An 18,051-nucleotide genomic window follows, 5' to 3' on the forward strand; every position below is an offset into this window, starting at 1 on the left:
TATGCTCAGCCAATCGCGGCTGAGCAGCCGATGACGCGGCAGAGGGTGGCCGGCATCAGGGACGGCAGGAGCGGGTCGGCCGGCCTCCCGAAGATGACGTCATTGGCAGAAGATGGCGGACGGGGGTCGACACGGATCCGGTATGTATAGTACACTACACTTCCGGGTACACGGGTGGGGGTGGGGACAAGGGAAAGGGGCCATTCACAGACATAACATACATTACAAAGTTGTATAACTTTGTAATTTGTGTTATTCTGTGAATAATTGTTTACCGCCGCACTACCCCTTTAAGTATGGCACCTCAGCTCATTTTGCCGCATAGAGGATCACTTTCTGACTCCTTCATGAATACCGGCACCACATTTGCGATGCGCCAGTCCTACAGAACAAATCTACCCAGTCTGTCCACACAGCTCCTTGTTAATAAAGCTTGTTCGCGGAGGGTGCGGCAGATGTGACGTCACTCTAAGGGCGGAAGCGAAGACATCTTGTGTAACATTGCCAGCAATTTTAGCTTCTTCCTCTTGTTCTCCTTCCGGGGGTGAAAGGGTGTAGGCTTTGGGGCGTATACCGCTGTTTGCTGGCCGTGTAGCGGAGACACCAGCAGGGAGGCCTCGGTCGAATGAGGAGAGCTCCATTATCCGGGAGCAGAGGGACTGCGGTCGGCGCAGGGAGCTCTGCTGACAGGTAGTGGGCGGCCCCGGGTGATGGTTGATGTGATGGGCGCTGGTCAGGAGAGGTGACATCTATTCCATTGCTGACATGTAGGCTGCAGAGCGGAGGTGGCTGCCATCGGCTCGTACATGACAGCGCCGGTGCTGTCTACCTGTTCCGCCTCCGCCCTGGGGGTGACAGATGGATCTGTCATAGACGTGTGATGTATGTGATGATGCCGCAGCCACAGGAGCCGTGTGTCCCACCCAGAGCCGTGCTGCTGCTGCTGCTGCCTGCCCCCGGGCACCGCTGTCACAGCACTGATGGTGGAGATGCTCTATGGCTGCTGTGTACCCTGCGCTGCACACAATACGCGGATGCTCAGCTCACGGTTACATTACACCTAGTTGGATGCGTTTTGTCCCAGATGTGGCCGAGCCTTTGGTTGCCATTGCCATATTGTGTCCAGCAATGCATTGCTCAGCAGAATGGGGAGGTTAGCAGGAAATGATAACAGTGAAGGGCAGAGAGTGAGCCTGCTGCTATGGGGGCCCTGTCCTTCTATAGCTTCTGTATAGTGGATGCCCCCAGTCTGTATACAGGACCACTGTCATGACTGATCCTGATCTCAGTGCTGCCACCACAGGTAAATGAACAGCGCTCATGTAGCTGTTATTGCTGGATAGCGGGGGATGATAGAACGTCACATTTGTAAAGGGGGGGGGGACCATTTCTTAATAATTTGATACCATTACTTTGAATGGGATATGATGCATGAGCCTCTCCCCCCAAGTGTACAGCAGTGCACGCATCATTTCCCCCCCCAGTGTACAGCAGTGCACGCATCATTTCCCCCCCCAGTGTACAGCAGTGCACACATCATTTCCCCCCCCCCCCCCAGTGTACAGCAGTGCACACATCATATCCCCCCCCGGGTACAGCAGTGCACGTATCATATCCCCCCCCCCCCCCCCCAGTGTACAGCAGTGCAGGCATCATATCCCCCGCCAGTGTACAGCAGTGCAGGCATCATATCCCCCGCCAGTGTACAGCAGTGCAGGCATCTTATCCCCCGCCAGTGTACAGCAGTGCAGGCATCATATCCCCCGCCAGTGTACAGCAGTGCAGGCATCATATCCCCCGCCAGTGTACAGCAGTGCAGGCATCATATCCCCCGCCAGTGTACAGCAGTGCAGGCATCATATCCCCCGCCAGTGTACACCAGTGCATGCATCATCTCCCCCCCCCCTCCCCAGTGTACAGCAGTTCACGCAGCATATCCCCCCCAGTGTACAGCAGTGCACGCATCATATCCCCCCGGTGTACAGCAGTGCACGCATCATATCCCCCCCAATGTACAGCAGTGCACGCATCATATCCCCCCCAGTGTACAGCAGTTCACGTATCATTTTCCCCCCAGTGTACAGCAGTTCACGCAGCATATCCCCCCACCTGTGTACAGCAGTGCATGCATCATAATCCCCCAACAGTGTATACTTCATGCAGCATATCCCACCCACCAGTGTGCAGCAGATCACCTAATGTATCTCCCTGCTAGTGTAAAGTGCTTCAAGTAGTGTTTTCCAATTGGTTCATGAAAAATGTTGGCCGTCTGTGATTTTTCAATAAATTTTGCAGAAAAAAAAAAATGAAAGGGGTATGAACTGGTACCAGATAGTTATATAGATTGGTCAATTCTACTTCAGCTGGTAGGGGGAACATTATGAACAATCACTACTTACCTCTCCCTGAGCGGGAAATCCATCACCCGGGCTGTAATGTTCCAGCCGAAAGAGATCCAAGAGCTGGCAGGGATCCTGGAGTGGCAAGCCAGTGCTGCAAATACTTCTCCTTAAAAAAATGTTAAAGCGACTCTGTACCCACAGTCTGACCCCCCCAAACCACTTGTACCTTCGGATAGCTGCTTTTAATCCAAGATCTGTCCTGGGGTCCGTTCGGCAGGGGATGCACTTATTGTACTAAAAACAACTTTTAAACTTGCAGCCCCGTGCCCAACGGCCGGGGCTTAGAGTATCTGTGCCCTAACTTTACACCACCCCTCCGTCCCTCCCCCTCTTCATCATTAGGAATGCCACTGGAACATTTTCTCCGGTCTGATCACTGCACAGGTACCTTAATGATCCGGCCCATGTGCTGTGCTGACACAGGTGAGAAATAGCAGATAATCTGCCTGGAGCATTCCTAATGATGAGGAGGGACAGAGAGGTTGTGCCAGCCTAATGCATACACAATCTAAGCTCCGACCTTTGGGCATGGGGCTGCAAGTTTAAAAGTTGTTTTTTAGGACAATAACTGCATCACATGCCGAATGGATGTCACAACAGATCTTGGATTAAAAGCAGCTATACAAAGGTACAAGCGGTTTGGGGGGAGGGGTCAGATTGTGGGTACAGAGTCGCTTTAAGCCTTTTTGTACTTATGAGCTGCTGTATGTCCTGCAAGAAGTGGTGTATTCTTTCCAGCCTTACATAGTGCTCTCTGTTGCCAGCTCCCATTTATTTTATGTAGAATCATATCAAAAAGTGGCAGGGGACTAATTTATTTATTGAAAACCCTTGAAAAAAAACATGCCAAATTCAAAAAGCAATTTTTAAGCCAGGTAGGTTTTTACTTGTGTTTTTTAACTGTGGGGAGTGGATCTAATGCAGACACGGACGTCATGCTCACATTGGTGTGTGTCAGTGATATAAAGGGGCTGGTTAGGCCTCGTATGTATATATACACAGAATTTGTATAGAGAGGGAGCTGTAGTGACTTGGTAAATGTTGACTAAGACATGCACGGCTCCTAATAATTCTGCCATATTTTGGACTGTTTTGCTTCAACAGAAACTTTTACAAATGTCTGTCATAGCTGATAAATGTATTTATACATGTTTACATGTTAGACCCCCCCCCCCATACACACACACACACAAATTGCTTTTACTGCAAATTTTTGCAAATTTTTACAAATCTATATTACACTAGTTGATTTAAAAAAATATATATATTTTTTTTGCTGGAGTTCCCCTTTAATACTCAGAGCTGATTATCCAATGAGCCTCAGCTCTGTGAGTGAAAACACCTTCGGTCAAGCAGGTACACTGGCTTAAGCTGACAGAAAGAGTAACGTTTGTGACTCTATTAACCTAGTGATGGGTTAATAGAGCATCTCTGAATGAGCAGGGCCAAGGGAAGAGGAAGTACACAGATCCATCCTGTCATCTAAGAACCGGAAACTGCAGAGAAAACTAAATAGCTGAATCCTGGAAAGCATTGTCTGATCTGCAGCACAGTAATGGCTGCATGTATATAATAAGCAAATACGTTTTTATGGCCATTTTTACAGGTCAGGCTTTGTTAGTCCTCCATACTTAGAAAGGTTTGTCAGCAACATGTATGGATAAGTGTATTAAGTAACACCATGTACCAAATAGTTCAATTAATCCTAGCAATATAAACAACAATAACAAGAGTATCCTACTCTTGTTATTGTTAAAAGGTTTGTCAGACAAGGAACTGCAGTTTGCATGCACTGTATTCTATCCTTTTGAAAAAAGGCAAGGTTAAAGTGTACCTGTCATTTGTAAAAACTTTTGAAATGTCCTTGTTCAGACCCGCACCAATTGGGAGAACAAGCTGGGAGAAGATGTGCTGCAATGCGGCCCTCTCCTGCTTTGTTAAAAAAAAAAAAAAAAAGCCAGGCTTATAATGTAAAGGTGGGGATGGGGGACACGTTGTTATGCTGTAAAACAAAGCTGAACTTACCAGAAATCCAGGTCCAGTCTCCTGAAGGCAGATTTTAAGTCTTGTGCTGATTGAAAAAAAACCAGACTAAACACAGTCTGACCTGTACAGAGAGTCTCTGCTCTTCTGCGTGTACTATCCTGTAAATAGGCACTGTCATGTCAACAAACTTTGTATAGATTAATAGTACAAAGTGACTTAAAAGGTGATTTCCAAAAATGCAGTCCCACATGCTCTCAGCAGTTTGGTGTGTCCTCTCACAGTAAGCGAGTGCCGATTTGCTAAATTGGCACTTACTTATGAAGCCCCTACATAGCTGGATTATCGTGCAGCAAGGGCTGTATATAAATAGTGATGTCTGTGCAGTCCTTGCTTTTTACATGAAAAATAATAAAGATTATACTTATTCTCCCCTTGCAGCTTTTCGCCTGTGTTCCCTGTTAACCGCTGATGCTTCTGCCTCTTTCTCTTCAGTGACAGTCTGCAATGGCAGAGAAGGGATAGTGCCACGGCCAATTATTGGCTGAACGGTTTGTCACTAAAGAGACCATACCAGTAGTGCTAGTGGTGAGCAGGACACCGGGGGGAATAGCAAAAGCAAATGTAACATTAGGTACATCGCTTTGGGTTTTTACATGAATGGATCGGCACCGGTGGCGCGGTGCTTTTTTTTTTTTTTTTTAACTGCAGCCTGGTTCCAGTGCACAACACAGGTCTATTTCCTAACACTGGCCTGACATGAAGCACTGCCGGCCTCCCCTCTGATGCAGCTCCATTGATACTAATGGAGCCACGTCACAGAGGGCCCTTAGACTGATCACAAAGTAAGCGGGTGTGTATAGATAAATGCATCAGTTTGCACCATTTGCATCATAGCGTCTCTTATAGAGATCATTACCAGCTGCTGTTTTAGAAGGCTGGCACTAACAGATGTCTAAAAAAGAGCATTGTTGACCGAAATCACTTGTATGATGTTACAGTAGTGTTCAGTAAGTCACGTAACTTTTTTTTTTTCTTGTTTGCTCCAGTTGCCTTTTTCCAGGTCATCATATGTTAGGCTGTTGACTATGCTGGTGGTCCATATGACCGCTGAAAAAAGCCAAGCTTTGCTGACAGCAATCAAATTGCCATGACTTCGGAGTGGTCTTAGTGATCTGCGACCTGGTAATAGGTGTCTAGTTTCTATATATGTTGCTGATTATTCAATGGTTCACAGTTGTGATGTGACAGGACTACAACCAGTGACTACATTGCTGGTATGCTGCTCACAGTACCTTCAGTGTTATCTTATCAAGTCACGGTGGACTTTGTCTTGTTAGCAAAGTACAAAGCAGGGATAAAGACTTTATTGATCAAATCACACTAGTTTGATACTGTATTTTAGGTATTACTAAATGTTACCATCGATTATAACACTACCTGTCTATTACCCTATTCTGTTATCAGAGAAGCAGTACGAAATGTACAGCGCAAACTGAAAAAGTGTGAACCAAGTAGAGTCGCTTATGCATACCAAATGTATTGTCATGTTTGCAAATAGGTGTAATATGTTGGGCGTTGTTGACCTTTGGAGTAAGGTTCCCTTTAGACGACCCGATATGGGGCCGTCTACATAAGCAAATGAGTGCCAGTCAGTGACATGGTTGTTCGTTTGCAATGCCTTTATCTGGCACAACTAAGTAAGCAGCCGGGCTGCACGAATGATCTCTGTATCGTTTAAGCGGCCATTTAAATACATTGCTGTCAGCCACACATCTCCTGTTTACACAGGCCTGCTAAAAAGATGCAATCCGCCGAAGAGCAGGTGGTTTCCTGCTTTTCGTCTTATCGCTGATACTTTTACACAAGCAGATTATTGGTGGATTGAGCGTTTCTAGCAACGCTCATGGGCGATAATTACCAATGTGTGAAAGTTCCTAAAGGGAATCGGTCAGCACCCTGGCCCTACCTAAGGTGCTGACAGTGTGCTGTAGTTGGCAGTCCCCTTATGAGCATGTTACCTTTTGGTAATTTGTCCATGGATTATGCATCTGGGGTCTCCTACTGTAATGAAGAGTCAGAGGAGTTGTGCTTCAATGTTGTGCCCCACTGTAGCACGCCTCACCACTCCTTCCTCCTCCCTCCTCCTCATGAATAATAAATGCCCCCCTGCCTCCTGCTCGTTCAGCCGTCAGCCAGTGCCAACAGAGGACTGATTTGCAATCATAAATAGTTGTATTTCCTAGTCTGCGTTAGAACTCCGATCTAGGGATAAATCACCTGTCTAGAAACCAGCAACAGTTTTTTGTCTTTGGTTCAATCACCCTGATGGCAATGAAATTTACAAAGATGAGAAAAACAAAAAAATAAATATAAACTAAACTAATTTGGACCTGATAGGGAATACTTTGAACTTTTAAAAATGATACAATAATGAAAAAATAACTTAATATCATTTCCATCAGAGGAATTAAACCAAAGGGGGAAAATAAGTGTTGCTGGTCTCTAGACAGGTGAGTTACCCCTAGACCACAGCACCAACACAGGGTAGGATACAACCATATGTGATTGTTGATCAGTCCTCTGTTGGCAGATACTGACTTCGTGAGTGAGCAGGGGGCCAGGCAGAATTGATTATTCATGAGGAAGGAGTGGTGAGGCACAACACTGCTTTGATTCTTCATTACAATAGGCGACCCTAGATTGTGCATTATCCACCCCACAGACAAATTACCAGAAGGGTACCATGCTTAGTAGGGGACTGCCAGGCCAGCTACAGCACACTGTCAGCTCCTCAGGTAGGGCCCAGGTGCTGACAGATTCCATTTAAAGTGTAACTACCATTTTTTATTTTATTTTTTTTAATTCTAACATGTCATAGCTCTGCCAATCGCTAGAACGAAGGGGCAGGCGCGCTGGAGCTCCGTAGATGAAATTCGTAGACTGCCAATACAGCGTTCTAGCTTTTGGCGGAGTTCTCAGCAGCCGGACCCCGACCAATACGCGCTTTTTGAAAATGGTAGTTACACTTTATGTAGATGTTTTTACACTAGTGTTAGCAATTTAAGTGCATATATTGTATATGATATTAAATATACCAAAAGAAGAGTGTTATATGAAATAAAACATAATTTTATTCAACAAAGTTAAATCTTTAAGTTAAATTTTTTCTTTCTTAAATCGCTGTAGGTTTTGTGGTAGCCACATATATATAGTTTGTTTTAACCTTGCTGAATAAAATTGTTTTAGCCCACACTGGGATTTTTACTATTTATGGGAACCCCCCCCCCCCTTTTTTTTAAATAATTTTATCTGTTATTGTTGCTGGAGCCAAATTATATTGTTTTTCTTTTATTATATATTTTTCGGCCTACTGCCCATTGGGGGTAATAGATAGTGACTTGTTATCTTATGTTATCACTGCAGCTGACCTTTTTCACTAATATTAATTTTTCCTTTCTTGTAGACATTGAAACTTTGCAGTCACCACAAAGGAGTTAACATTTATTCATAGCCTTTAACTACTGAAACTAAAGTTCTGCTGGGAGTTTTCAGTCCTTGTGCCGGTTACCACCACCTTAATGAACTGTGACACAGCTGACAAGTACATACGGATTGTGCATAAAACCCCCATAGTGTGAAGAGTCTTTCATTTAGATGGAGATGTAAGATGTGCTAATGCAGTATTTACCAGAAGATGCAGCCCTCTTTTAGAAAGGTGAGCACTCATGTTTATTGGGCTGTATAAATTATTTTATGGTAATTATTTACGTGTCATATGGTGATAATTTTTTGTGACTGGTCTGAATACAGTAGTGTATAATGGTCCCCCCTCTGACTGCATCAGGCTTAAAAATTTGTCAGATAAATTGGTCAGATATCTGCGTGTGTGTCACAGCCTCCTCCCGCGGCCACTGCCTGGAGGGGAGCCGCGCTTCCCCCCCACGTGCAGTAAACCCCATAGGCGCCGCGGTCCATGGGACTGCAGAGTCTATGGGGGATCCCTAGGGAGATCTGCTCCCTCCGACCCCACCAGAGCCATGCGAGTGGGTTACCATAGCAACCCAGATGCTGCTTAATGCGTCTGGGCTGCTATGATATATAATGATCAGGCCCCTGCAGTGTGATCGTATGAATGAGCTGTCAGTGTTCTGACAGCTCATTCACTCTATAATACATTATAGCACAGATAATGTGCTGTAATGTATTATAGATGTATCTGAAAAAGTTAAAACACACACACAAATAAATACATACATACATACATACATACATACGTAAATTAATAAAATAAATACATTTATAAATCAAATATAAATAAATATACACATTCCGCATCCCCCTTTATAAATGATCCCCTATAAATGAGATACATGTATTTGGTATCGCTGTGTCCGTAATGACCCCGCCTATTAACCCGTTACGTTTATTATCCCGCCCGATTAACACCGCAAAAAAAAAATAATCAAAATGAATTTTTTTGTTAATCCCACCCCCTAAAAATTTTTGATAAAAGCTATGAAAACGTCACACGTACCCAAAAGGTGTACCACTAAAAATGTCAGCTTATGCCGCAAAAAAAAAGCCCTCACATAACTCCATTGGCGGAAAAATAAAAATATTACTGCTCTTCAATATGCAAGACACAGTTTTTATAGTATAAATGCCATAAACTACAATAAAAGCTATATAAAATGTATATCACTGTAATTGTACCGACTTGACGAATAACGATAGCATGTCATATGTAACGTATAGTAAACAGCGTATAAAAAAAGTGGTGAAAAACAGCTGCTAAATTATGTTTTTTATTTATACCACCTTATAAAAAAATTTATAAGAAATGATTAGGTTGTCACGTGTCCCCCCGAATGGTACCAATGGAAATGTCAACTTGTCTAATGCAAATATTTTGGCACCGCAAGGCCTCTGTGACATGGTATAATGGCTAAAACAAAAATAAAAAATGGCCCCAAAATTTACCAGGTCTCTGTCATGTCTGCAGCCTGTGGTTGAGTCAGGTGACGTACAGCCACGTATGTGGGATTTCTTGAAACACTGGATTAAGGGGAATAAATAGTGAGTGGTATTTCTCAGTTGGTATTTGCTGTGTTAGATGAAAAAATTTATTAAAATAGAATATCTGCCAAAAAAATGAAATTTTTAAATTTCCCCTCCAACTTGCTTAAATGTCTGTGAAACACCTAAAGGGTTTATAAACTTGAAATGTTACTTTGAATACGGTACTTTGAGGGGTGCAGTTTTTACAGTGGAGAGATTTATGGGGGTAACTAACATACAGGCCCCACGAATCCACTTCAGAACTGAACTGGTCCCTAGGAAAATGAGAATTAAAATTTTCATGAAAATTTGAAAAATCGCTGCAAAATTCAGAAATCCTCTAACATCCCAAAAAGTAAAGGAAGTTCACCAAATGATGTCACCATAAAGCAGACATGTAGTAGACGTTGCAGTAATAATTTGTTCATGTGGCATGACTATCTATCTTAGGAAATGAGAAATTTAATTATAAAGAAATGTAAATTTTTGTGCAAATGTTGTGTTTTTTTCAAATCTAACCTGTCTCTCTTTAAGTCCAAAACAGGCTAAAGAGGCAGGGGTTAAACATCGTATTGCTTATTAAATTGATTATGTTGGAAATAGGGCTGGGTGATATGGCCAAAAAATAAAATCTCTGGGTTTTTTTGTTTGTTTTTTGCATTTTGGACGATTCTCTGTTAAAATCTGTTTGTTTTTTTTCCCTCCTTCTTTGCTCCTTGCAGTGTCAGATGCTATTTTAATGATCTTTGAGACAACAACTGTATTGCTTCGCCGTGTACCAGTGCTCCCTCTGTGCTCCCATGTAGTAGACAAGCCCCTTCTGCATCCTATAAAAGTGTTTTGCCAAATATGTGCCACTCTGTGCCCCCCGTATAGTATAGGAGATCTTTTTTTATGCCTCCATCTAGGTAGGTTGTAGTAGTACAGGTAAAGATGATGGGTGTAGTAGGGGTAAAGTGGATAAGGGTTAGGGTAGCGCAGGTATAGATGAGGGGTGTAGTAGTAGCACAGGAACAAATGAGAGGTGTATTAGTAGTACAGGTATAGATGAGGGGTAACGGGTTGATTGGGGCAGGAGTGCACATACCCCTCCCCCCACCTCCTCCTCTCACCCCGGAACACATATGGAGATCGCACATTGAGGTCCCCGGTCTCTGGAGGAGGCCGCAGGAACTGCAGGATAAGGTGATAGCATTGCTGCAAGTACTGGAGCTGTAAAGCAGGTCTGCACTGCACCCCCCGATCCCACTGTAAAGCTCCAGCACCCTCAGCGACGCTATCATCCTATTCTGCAGCCGCTGTGGCCTCCTCCAGAGACCAGTCACCGGCAGGTCAGCTGTGGCTCTGCTATCTTAAGCGGCTGGAGGCTACATGCCCTACAACGCCCTACCTGCAGTGAGTTTTTGTAAAAATAGAATTTATGATTTTCATAAAAAATCAAATCGAACCTAAAATTCTGAGTGAAAGTCAAATTATTTTGATTAATTTCCCAGCCTTAGTTGGAAATTATTGCAAAGATTTTATTACTATGTGTTGAGGATTTTTTTTTTTTTTACTTTGCATAGCATACATTTCATAGGAGGCAAGATCTCTGGATTGGAATACCCCTTTAAGACTTTGGTCCCAATATGTATGTGTTTGTTTGTGACAGTCAAGCTGGATTGTAATGCAGACTGCTGTGAGTGACTACAGTATGCAAGACTATAAAATATGGGTTTACCAGCTAAGTAATGCAAATGCTGCACATCAGAAAGAATAACTAAGGCAATGATAAACACATGCATATGATCTGATAGAACACAGACACACACACTTCTATCAGATCATATGCATGTGGAACTTATATACACAATCTTAGTCATTATATAAAAACAGTATAATATATTTGCACAAACGCGCATATATATATATATATATATATATATATATATATATATATATATATATATATGCGCGTTTGTGCAAATATATTATACTGTTTTTATATAATGACTAAGATTGTGTAAACGATAACATTAGGAGACCTTTATCCTGGTAGATGTGTATGTTGTGTACCAGGCTGAAATCCAATGTAGACTCATTGAATATTGACATGTAATGAGCTGCTGGGTCTAATCTTTCACTACGGAGATCTTATACAATAAATCTCTGCTTCTTCTCTTCTGGTGTTGCAGTGAGAAGCTCCTTTACATCCTTCTCACTTAACCCTTTCAGTGATGCACAGGCTGCTACTTCTCAATTGTAAGATACCATAGGATGCTTCAGCCTGAATCTCTTGTGAATCCAGTATGGAAGGATGATGGTGCCGTCTGTTGAACAATCTTATGCCAAACGAAAAATTCATGTTTTTCATGCTGTTCATTGGCATAAAATGTTCTGCAAGCAATGAGAAACCAAAAGCCTGGGCATGTTCCTCTTTTTCTTTAGCTATTCATTTTTTTTCCAGTATTGTACAGTGAGATGGGGATCATGGCAGTTGTCCCCTCTCATCTCAGTGACACATTTTACTGCCTTGCTTTTTAATGTAATACTGCCCAGAGGGAAAGAGGGACATATATGCTAATTGAAGAATGTTGGGGGCAAAGTCAAATATGTGTTAGTAAGATAAGAAAGGGTGAGAATGTAGGATATTTTTACACTGCATTCGGCTCTGTCCATCAGAAATATGCATCAGGAGGACTTCCAAAGTATAGCTTTAATGGATGCCACTGTATAGCCATATGCAGCATGCATATATACTTGTTTTTTTTTTCACTATTTTGCATTACTCTTACATATACTGGGCTATCCTTTTTGTCTATGTACGTTGAAGGTGTGTGGGTGGGGGGGTTGGACTGTGGACACTAGAAGTGTGACTGTCGTTTAAATGTCATTTTTCAGAGATCAATAAATATCAATAGTACAAGTTATTTTGAGAGTTTCCTTCTGTGCTAAAAATGCGGTTTTCCTACCTCCCCCCCCTCACTTCAGAAGAAGCAGGATTTCTGTGTCCATTATGCTCTATGGTCAGGGGAGGGCTCCAGAGGGATGAGAGCACGGCGAGGAGAAAAGGCAGCCCTGCAAAACACTACATCCTGAAATCTTAAAGACTTGCACTGATTTTTTAAATCAAGCATTTCATGTGCCCAGACAGTCTCCAAATTGTACAGCTGGTTCTTTGCTCTCCCTGCTCACTCCTCCCCCTTGACCCCTCCCTTTTCCATAGTGGGGGGGGGGGGGAGCATAATGGGACTCGGAAAACCTTTCTTCACTTTGCTTCTCTGTAATAAAGACAGCTTTGCCTGATAATGAAGTGAGGGGGAGGCTTCAAAACCGCTTTTTGAGTACAGAAAGAGGCTTTTTTGCCTAATAAAACCTATTACAGAGTTTCTTTAAACTTAAAGGGGTATTCCAGGTTATTTTGATATTAATTCTACTGATTTCTCTTGTAATATAATTAATATATCTCATTGGTTTCTATAATAAATTTTGTCTCTTTCTCTCTATTTTTATGCAAGTCACGTGTTTCTGTGACGTCACCGAACCGGAAGTGTGGGGACTTCCCCGACTCGGCCGGCCTCTTGGTGTTTATGTAGTTAGAAAGCTAGCAGAGCTTTACAAACGGCCTCCCTGCGCACGGGAGGTCACATGACACCCTGTTCCCGGGCGGCCTGTCAGTGTGAAGGAGGTCGCATCCACCTCCTGTATAATCACTAAAACCCTCCACCCCCTGCCAGTATAATCCTCCCGATGTCTCCCCCGGCCCCCTCCATCCTGTGTATACAGTCCTTTTCAAAGATCTCTCACCCCATCCCCCGGTCTCGGCACCTCTTGCACTCAGCTGACAGGCTCTCTCTCTCTCGCTGTGTGTGAAGCAGGAGAGATTTCTTTCCTGCTCCGTACACAGTGCCTGTCAATTGCCCCGATAAAACTCAGCTGCCAGGAACTGTGTACGGAGCAGGAAAGAAATCTCTCCTGCTTCACACACAGCGAGAGAGAGAGAGAGCCTGTCAGCTGAGTGCAAGAGGTGCCGAGACCGGGGGATGGGGTGAGAGATCTTTGAAAAGGACTGTATACACAGGATGGAGGGGGCCGGGGGAGACATCGGGAGGATTATACTGGCAGGGGGTGGAGGGTTTTAGTGATTATACAGGAGGTGGATTCGACCTCCTTCACACTGACAGGCCGCCCGGGAACAGGGTGTCATGTGACCTCCCGTGCGCAGGGAGGCCGTTTGTAAAGCTCTGCTAGCTTTCTAACTACATAAACACCAAGAGGCCGGCCGAGTCGGGGAAGTCCCCACACTTCCGGTTCGGTGACGTCACAGAAACACGTGACTTGCATAAAAATAGAGAGAAAGAGACAAAATTTATTATAGAAACCAATGAGATATATTAATTATATTACAAGAGAAATCAGTAGAATTAATATCAAAATAACCTGGAATACCCCTTTAATTTCTGTTAAAAAAAAAAAATGTAAATGGCAGTTACAGTTTAAGGCATATACTGTATGCACAAGTTGTTCTTATCTTTAGCATCTATACCTTTTGATGTATCTCATCATTTTATTAGCCTTGGCAGCCGCTGCCTGGCACTAATCTCTAAAGTTGAGTTTATTGTTCCCAAATATCACCAAGTCCTTTCCTGAAGCAGTTTTACCCAGTGTTTTATCACTTAGCACATAATTGTTCTTAGTAACTCTATGGCCCCATCCAACTGTGGATGCCAAGGGTCATGCATCTTCCCAGAAGAGATAAAACATTATATGGCCATTATACTGACTATTTTTTTGCAGTTTGGGCTCCATAGACTTTTGTCGGCCACATGGCCCCTGGTTGCAGGCATCCCGTGGATGACTCTGTAGACACTTTCATGCTTTTGCAGTCTGAAGTTTTGCGAACCCCAAGAGCAATTGGATGTATGCAGGAGGCCTTAATGCAGTGATGAGACTCCCCCCTCTGAAAAGCCAGAGTCGTCATGAGAAATGAACAAGGTATTCGGAAACCACATCCATAGAGACATGGGATTTAAAGGGAACCAATCAGCCCAATTAGCCCAACTAGATTCCTGAAACACAGTATAAAGCTCCTGGGCATCCCACGGCACGCATTTATACCGGAGAGAATAACGTTTTAATCCACCAGCATGTGGCAGGCAGAGGCGGACAGATAGTCCGGCTCCCCGCCCATGTGTAGTCACCGCTTTCTGCCTGTCGCCACACTCTGCGGGGATGATTGACAAGGGCAGAGGCCAGTGACGGGTGCCTCTGCCTGTCACTCATTCCCTCCGAGCACGGTGAAAATGGTGCGATAATTCAGAGCTGATAAATCTGGGCCTATGATGAACATTTAGTTAGCAGTGAGTTCCTCAGGACATGCGACTGGCTGCATCCACTGCTTACACAGAGAATAATTTGCTTTATATCTTTACCTTGTTCACTCAGAGGTTGCCCCAGGATGGATACCAAGGCCAGGTATCCATCCACAGACAGCTTTTCCTTAAAAGTGGTCTTGGGGTGTTTTCTGTTTGTTCATGGAGTCCAGATTAGGCTGGGTTCACACTGCGTTTTTGCAATCTGTTTTTTTCATCCGTTAAAACTGATCCATCCGTTTTTCCATTGACTTCTATTATAAAAAAAAAGATTTTTTTTTTTTTTTTTTTTTTGACGGACACAAAAACGTTGCCTACACTATTTTTTTGTGTCCGTAAAAAAAAAACGGATCCTTTAAACGTATGCTAAAAACGCAGTGTGAACCCAGCCTTAGAGACCTGTTTTGTAGCCAGGTCAACCAAGTAAGAAAGAATCAGGAACATTGTGAACATCAATTGTACTAATGAAGTTGTGAAACAGCAATGTGTAAGGAAGGAAAAGGAAGGCTGCCAATCTGAGAGATTTCAACACGTTTTCCTGTCTGTCACATCCTGCTGGTTCCCTAGTACCTGTGTGTTAATACTAGAGATTGTAAAGAATGGCGGAGGAAGTGGTTTCCATGGCTCAGTTAAATGAAAGGCTTCACTTCATCTTTTCCCCTTGTTTTCTTTCTTTTCCTTGAGCTTTGCAATGAAATGTGTTCAAACTCCATAACATTAAATAGGGATTAGAAAACAGGGCATTTGCCATTGCCCCTGCCATAGCTTATCACCGTATTACTGCAAGAAACATGGCACATAGAGAACGGAACATATTGGGGGGGAAGGGTTATGAATCCTTTTTTTTTTTTCTTTTCTTTTTTTAATAAACAAATTGCTAAATCTGGACAGTAGGGTTGGGATGGCTTTTCATTCCAGACAAGACGTTTGAAGTACTTGCATGTACACATGTTTTATATATGTTGCAGACTTTCTGTTGGTAGCAGCCTTTTTACAGGGACCATTTTTTGGGCAAATGAGTGTAGGAACTCTCATTCCCAATAATTGTTCTGTGTATCTCTTGTGCGGCCAATAGCAACGATTTTATTGGCCACACATCTCCCTGATTAAGTGCACAGTCCAAGTGTTAAGTGGCTTATCCCTGCCCGTCAGTACAATCGATCGGGACCCCCGCAGTAACAAGCTCCTGTCACTGAGTACTTTAAACGCTACGATCACTATGGATCGTGGGGTTTAAGGGGTTAATGACAGGCAGCTGCGGGGCAACTCTCACTGCAGCGGTCCTGCACACATTTACAGCCCCTCTCAGTCAGGGACGTGCATATACGTTCCTGCTGCACTTTGTATGTGCAGCAGAAACATATATCTACGTATTGCTGACGTGAAGCGTTTAATAGAGAACAGTGATCTGTGCCACAAATTGTGGGTCCGTACTAGGACCTGCTCTCTTTTGTGGCATGAATAATGGCCCTATAACATGTACGGAAGGCATGTGCTGCCTACAATTGCATGTCAGCAATCACAGGTGTATTACTGAACGTATGACTGTGGCCCAAGTCGGTGAGAATATCTGCAGTATACATAGTAAGCGTGAACAAACAGGGATGACTTCCTGCATGGAGTAGAGAAAAGCAAAACATTAAAGGGAAGCAGTATGGCATACGGCAGGATTCCTTATAACAAAGATCTATGAATCAGAACAGCTGTGGCATTTTAGAGAAGGTATAGTTGTAACTATAACAGGACTTTGAGCCATTGGGCCTGTCTTCAGACCATGATTGACAGACCTTTCCCTACGTGTGTATAGGGAGTTGTCTGTCAATCAGGGCCGAGGACCACCCCAATGACTCAGAGCTCTGTTCCGGGATGAAATTACAGCTATGATTTCTCTGAAACAACAGTCATTCTGAGTGAGTCATATGAGTTGAGTGGGTAATTCTGAGTGGTGGTTACAGTGGGATGCACAATTCTGTGTGAATTTAACTGCCATGTTGCTTCTATTATTTGGCCTGCTTTATCGTAGTGGCATTGCAGTGTGCAGTACCAGTAAGGTAATGAGCATGTGGGTTGATGCTCTGGTATGGAACAGTTTGCATGTGTTACTGGGTCTGGACACTCGGAACACAGCATTAATTGAGGTTGATTTTAGATATGTGAATACAATAAAAGCCATATGTCTGTGCAGGTCTTTGTTTAAAGGGGTACTCTTCTGTTTCTCTGGGACCCCGTAGGCTGCAGACTACCAGTCTTTGCAGTGACAGGGCCGCTCAGCCAATTGCTCCCGTCTCGGTCAGTGATTGACTGAACAGGCTGTCACGGGTTTCTGTGATGTGGTGGGGGACCCAGAGACACAGCAGGAGAACACCGGAGGAGTGTGGAGACATAAGCATATCATTTTTTATTTTCTATGTACATGCAACACTACATAAAAAACTTCTCAATGCCGGAGTCCCCCTTTAATCAGCTGTTGGCTGCGCATCACTCTATTACCTAGAGTGATGTGTGGCCACATTGAAAGACAACAATTTGCTGACGGCTGAATGATTGTTCGCTCCTTGGTTGATTGTAATATTTATTACACGGGGTGATAATTGCCTGATTCGGCAGAATCACTCCGTGTAATACGGCTTTAAGCTGCCATACTCTTTCCCAGTTTAGAGGGTGTTAAGGTAATTTTAGACTTTATACCCTTTTTACGTTCTAAAATCCTTTTATCGGACTCTGGTAGGTCTATTTGTACTAATTGTAAATGTTTTTCCCTTTGGTTCCTCATTAAAGGAGAAGTCCTGCGAAAATTTTTATTAAAATATTGTATTGCCCCCCAAAAGTTATACAAATCACCAATATACACTTATTACGGGAAATGCTTATAATGTGTTTTTTTTCCCTGCACTTACTACTGCATCAAGGCTTCACTTAATAGATAAAATGGTAATATCACGACCCGACTCCCAGAGCTGTGCGGGCTGTGGCTGCTGGAGAGTTTGATGGCAGGGGGACACTGAGGGACACAGGGCACTGGAGGGACACTGAGCATCCCTCTGCCATTATCCTTTCCAGCAGCCACACCCCGCACAGCTCTGGGAGTCAGGTCGTGACATCACCATTTCATCCAGGAAGTGAAGCCTTTATGCAGTAGTAAGTGCAGGGGGAAAAAAGCACTTTATAAGCATTTCCCGTAATAAGTGTATATTGTTGATTTGTATAACTTTTGGGGGCAATACAATACTTTAATAAAAATTTTCGCCGGACTT

The 18,051-nt window shown here is 43.5% G+C and overlaps 1 protein-coding gene across 8 annotated transcripts in view; it reads left to right on the forward strand.

Annotated features, from left to right (window-relative positions):
• The first annotated feature begins 526 nt into the window (after positions 1-526).
• The window catches only part of EPN1 (epsin 1), a 68,638-nt gene continuing 51,113 nt past the window's right edge, over positions 527-18,051 (forward strand). For 3 of the 8 annotated variants that reach the window (XM_069948662.1, XM_069948661.1, XM_069948664.1), the window contains exons 1-2: positions 527-690; positions 7,852-8,103. The gene's annotated coding sequence lies outside the window, so the exon portion shown is untranslated. Of the gene's footprint in view, positions 691-1,082; positions 1,304-7,851; positions 8,104-18,051 lie in introns of those variants that run through there. The other 5 variants (XM_069948659.1, XM_069948667.1, XM_069948665.1 and 2 more) reach the window with 3 other exon arrangements.

This window comes from Dendropsophus ebraccatus, chromosome 12 (assembly GCF_027789765.1).
Source record: "Dendropsophus ebraccatus isolate aDenEbr1 chromosome 12, aDenEbr1.pat, whole genome shotgun sequence".
Classification (NCBI taxonomy): domain Eukaryota; kingdom Metazoa; phylum Chordata; class Amphibia; order Anura; family Hylidae; genus Dendropsophus; species Dendropsophus ebraccatus.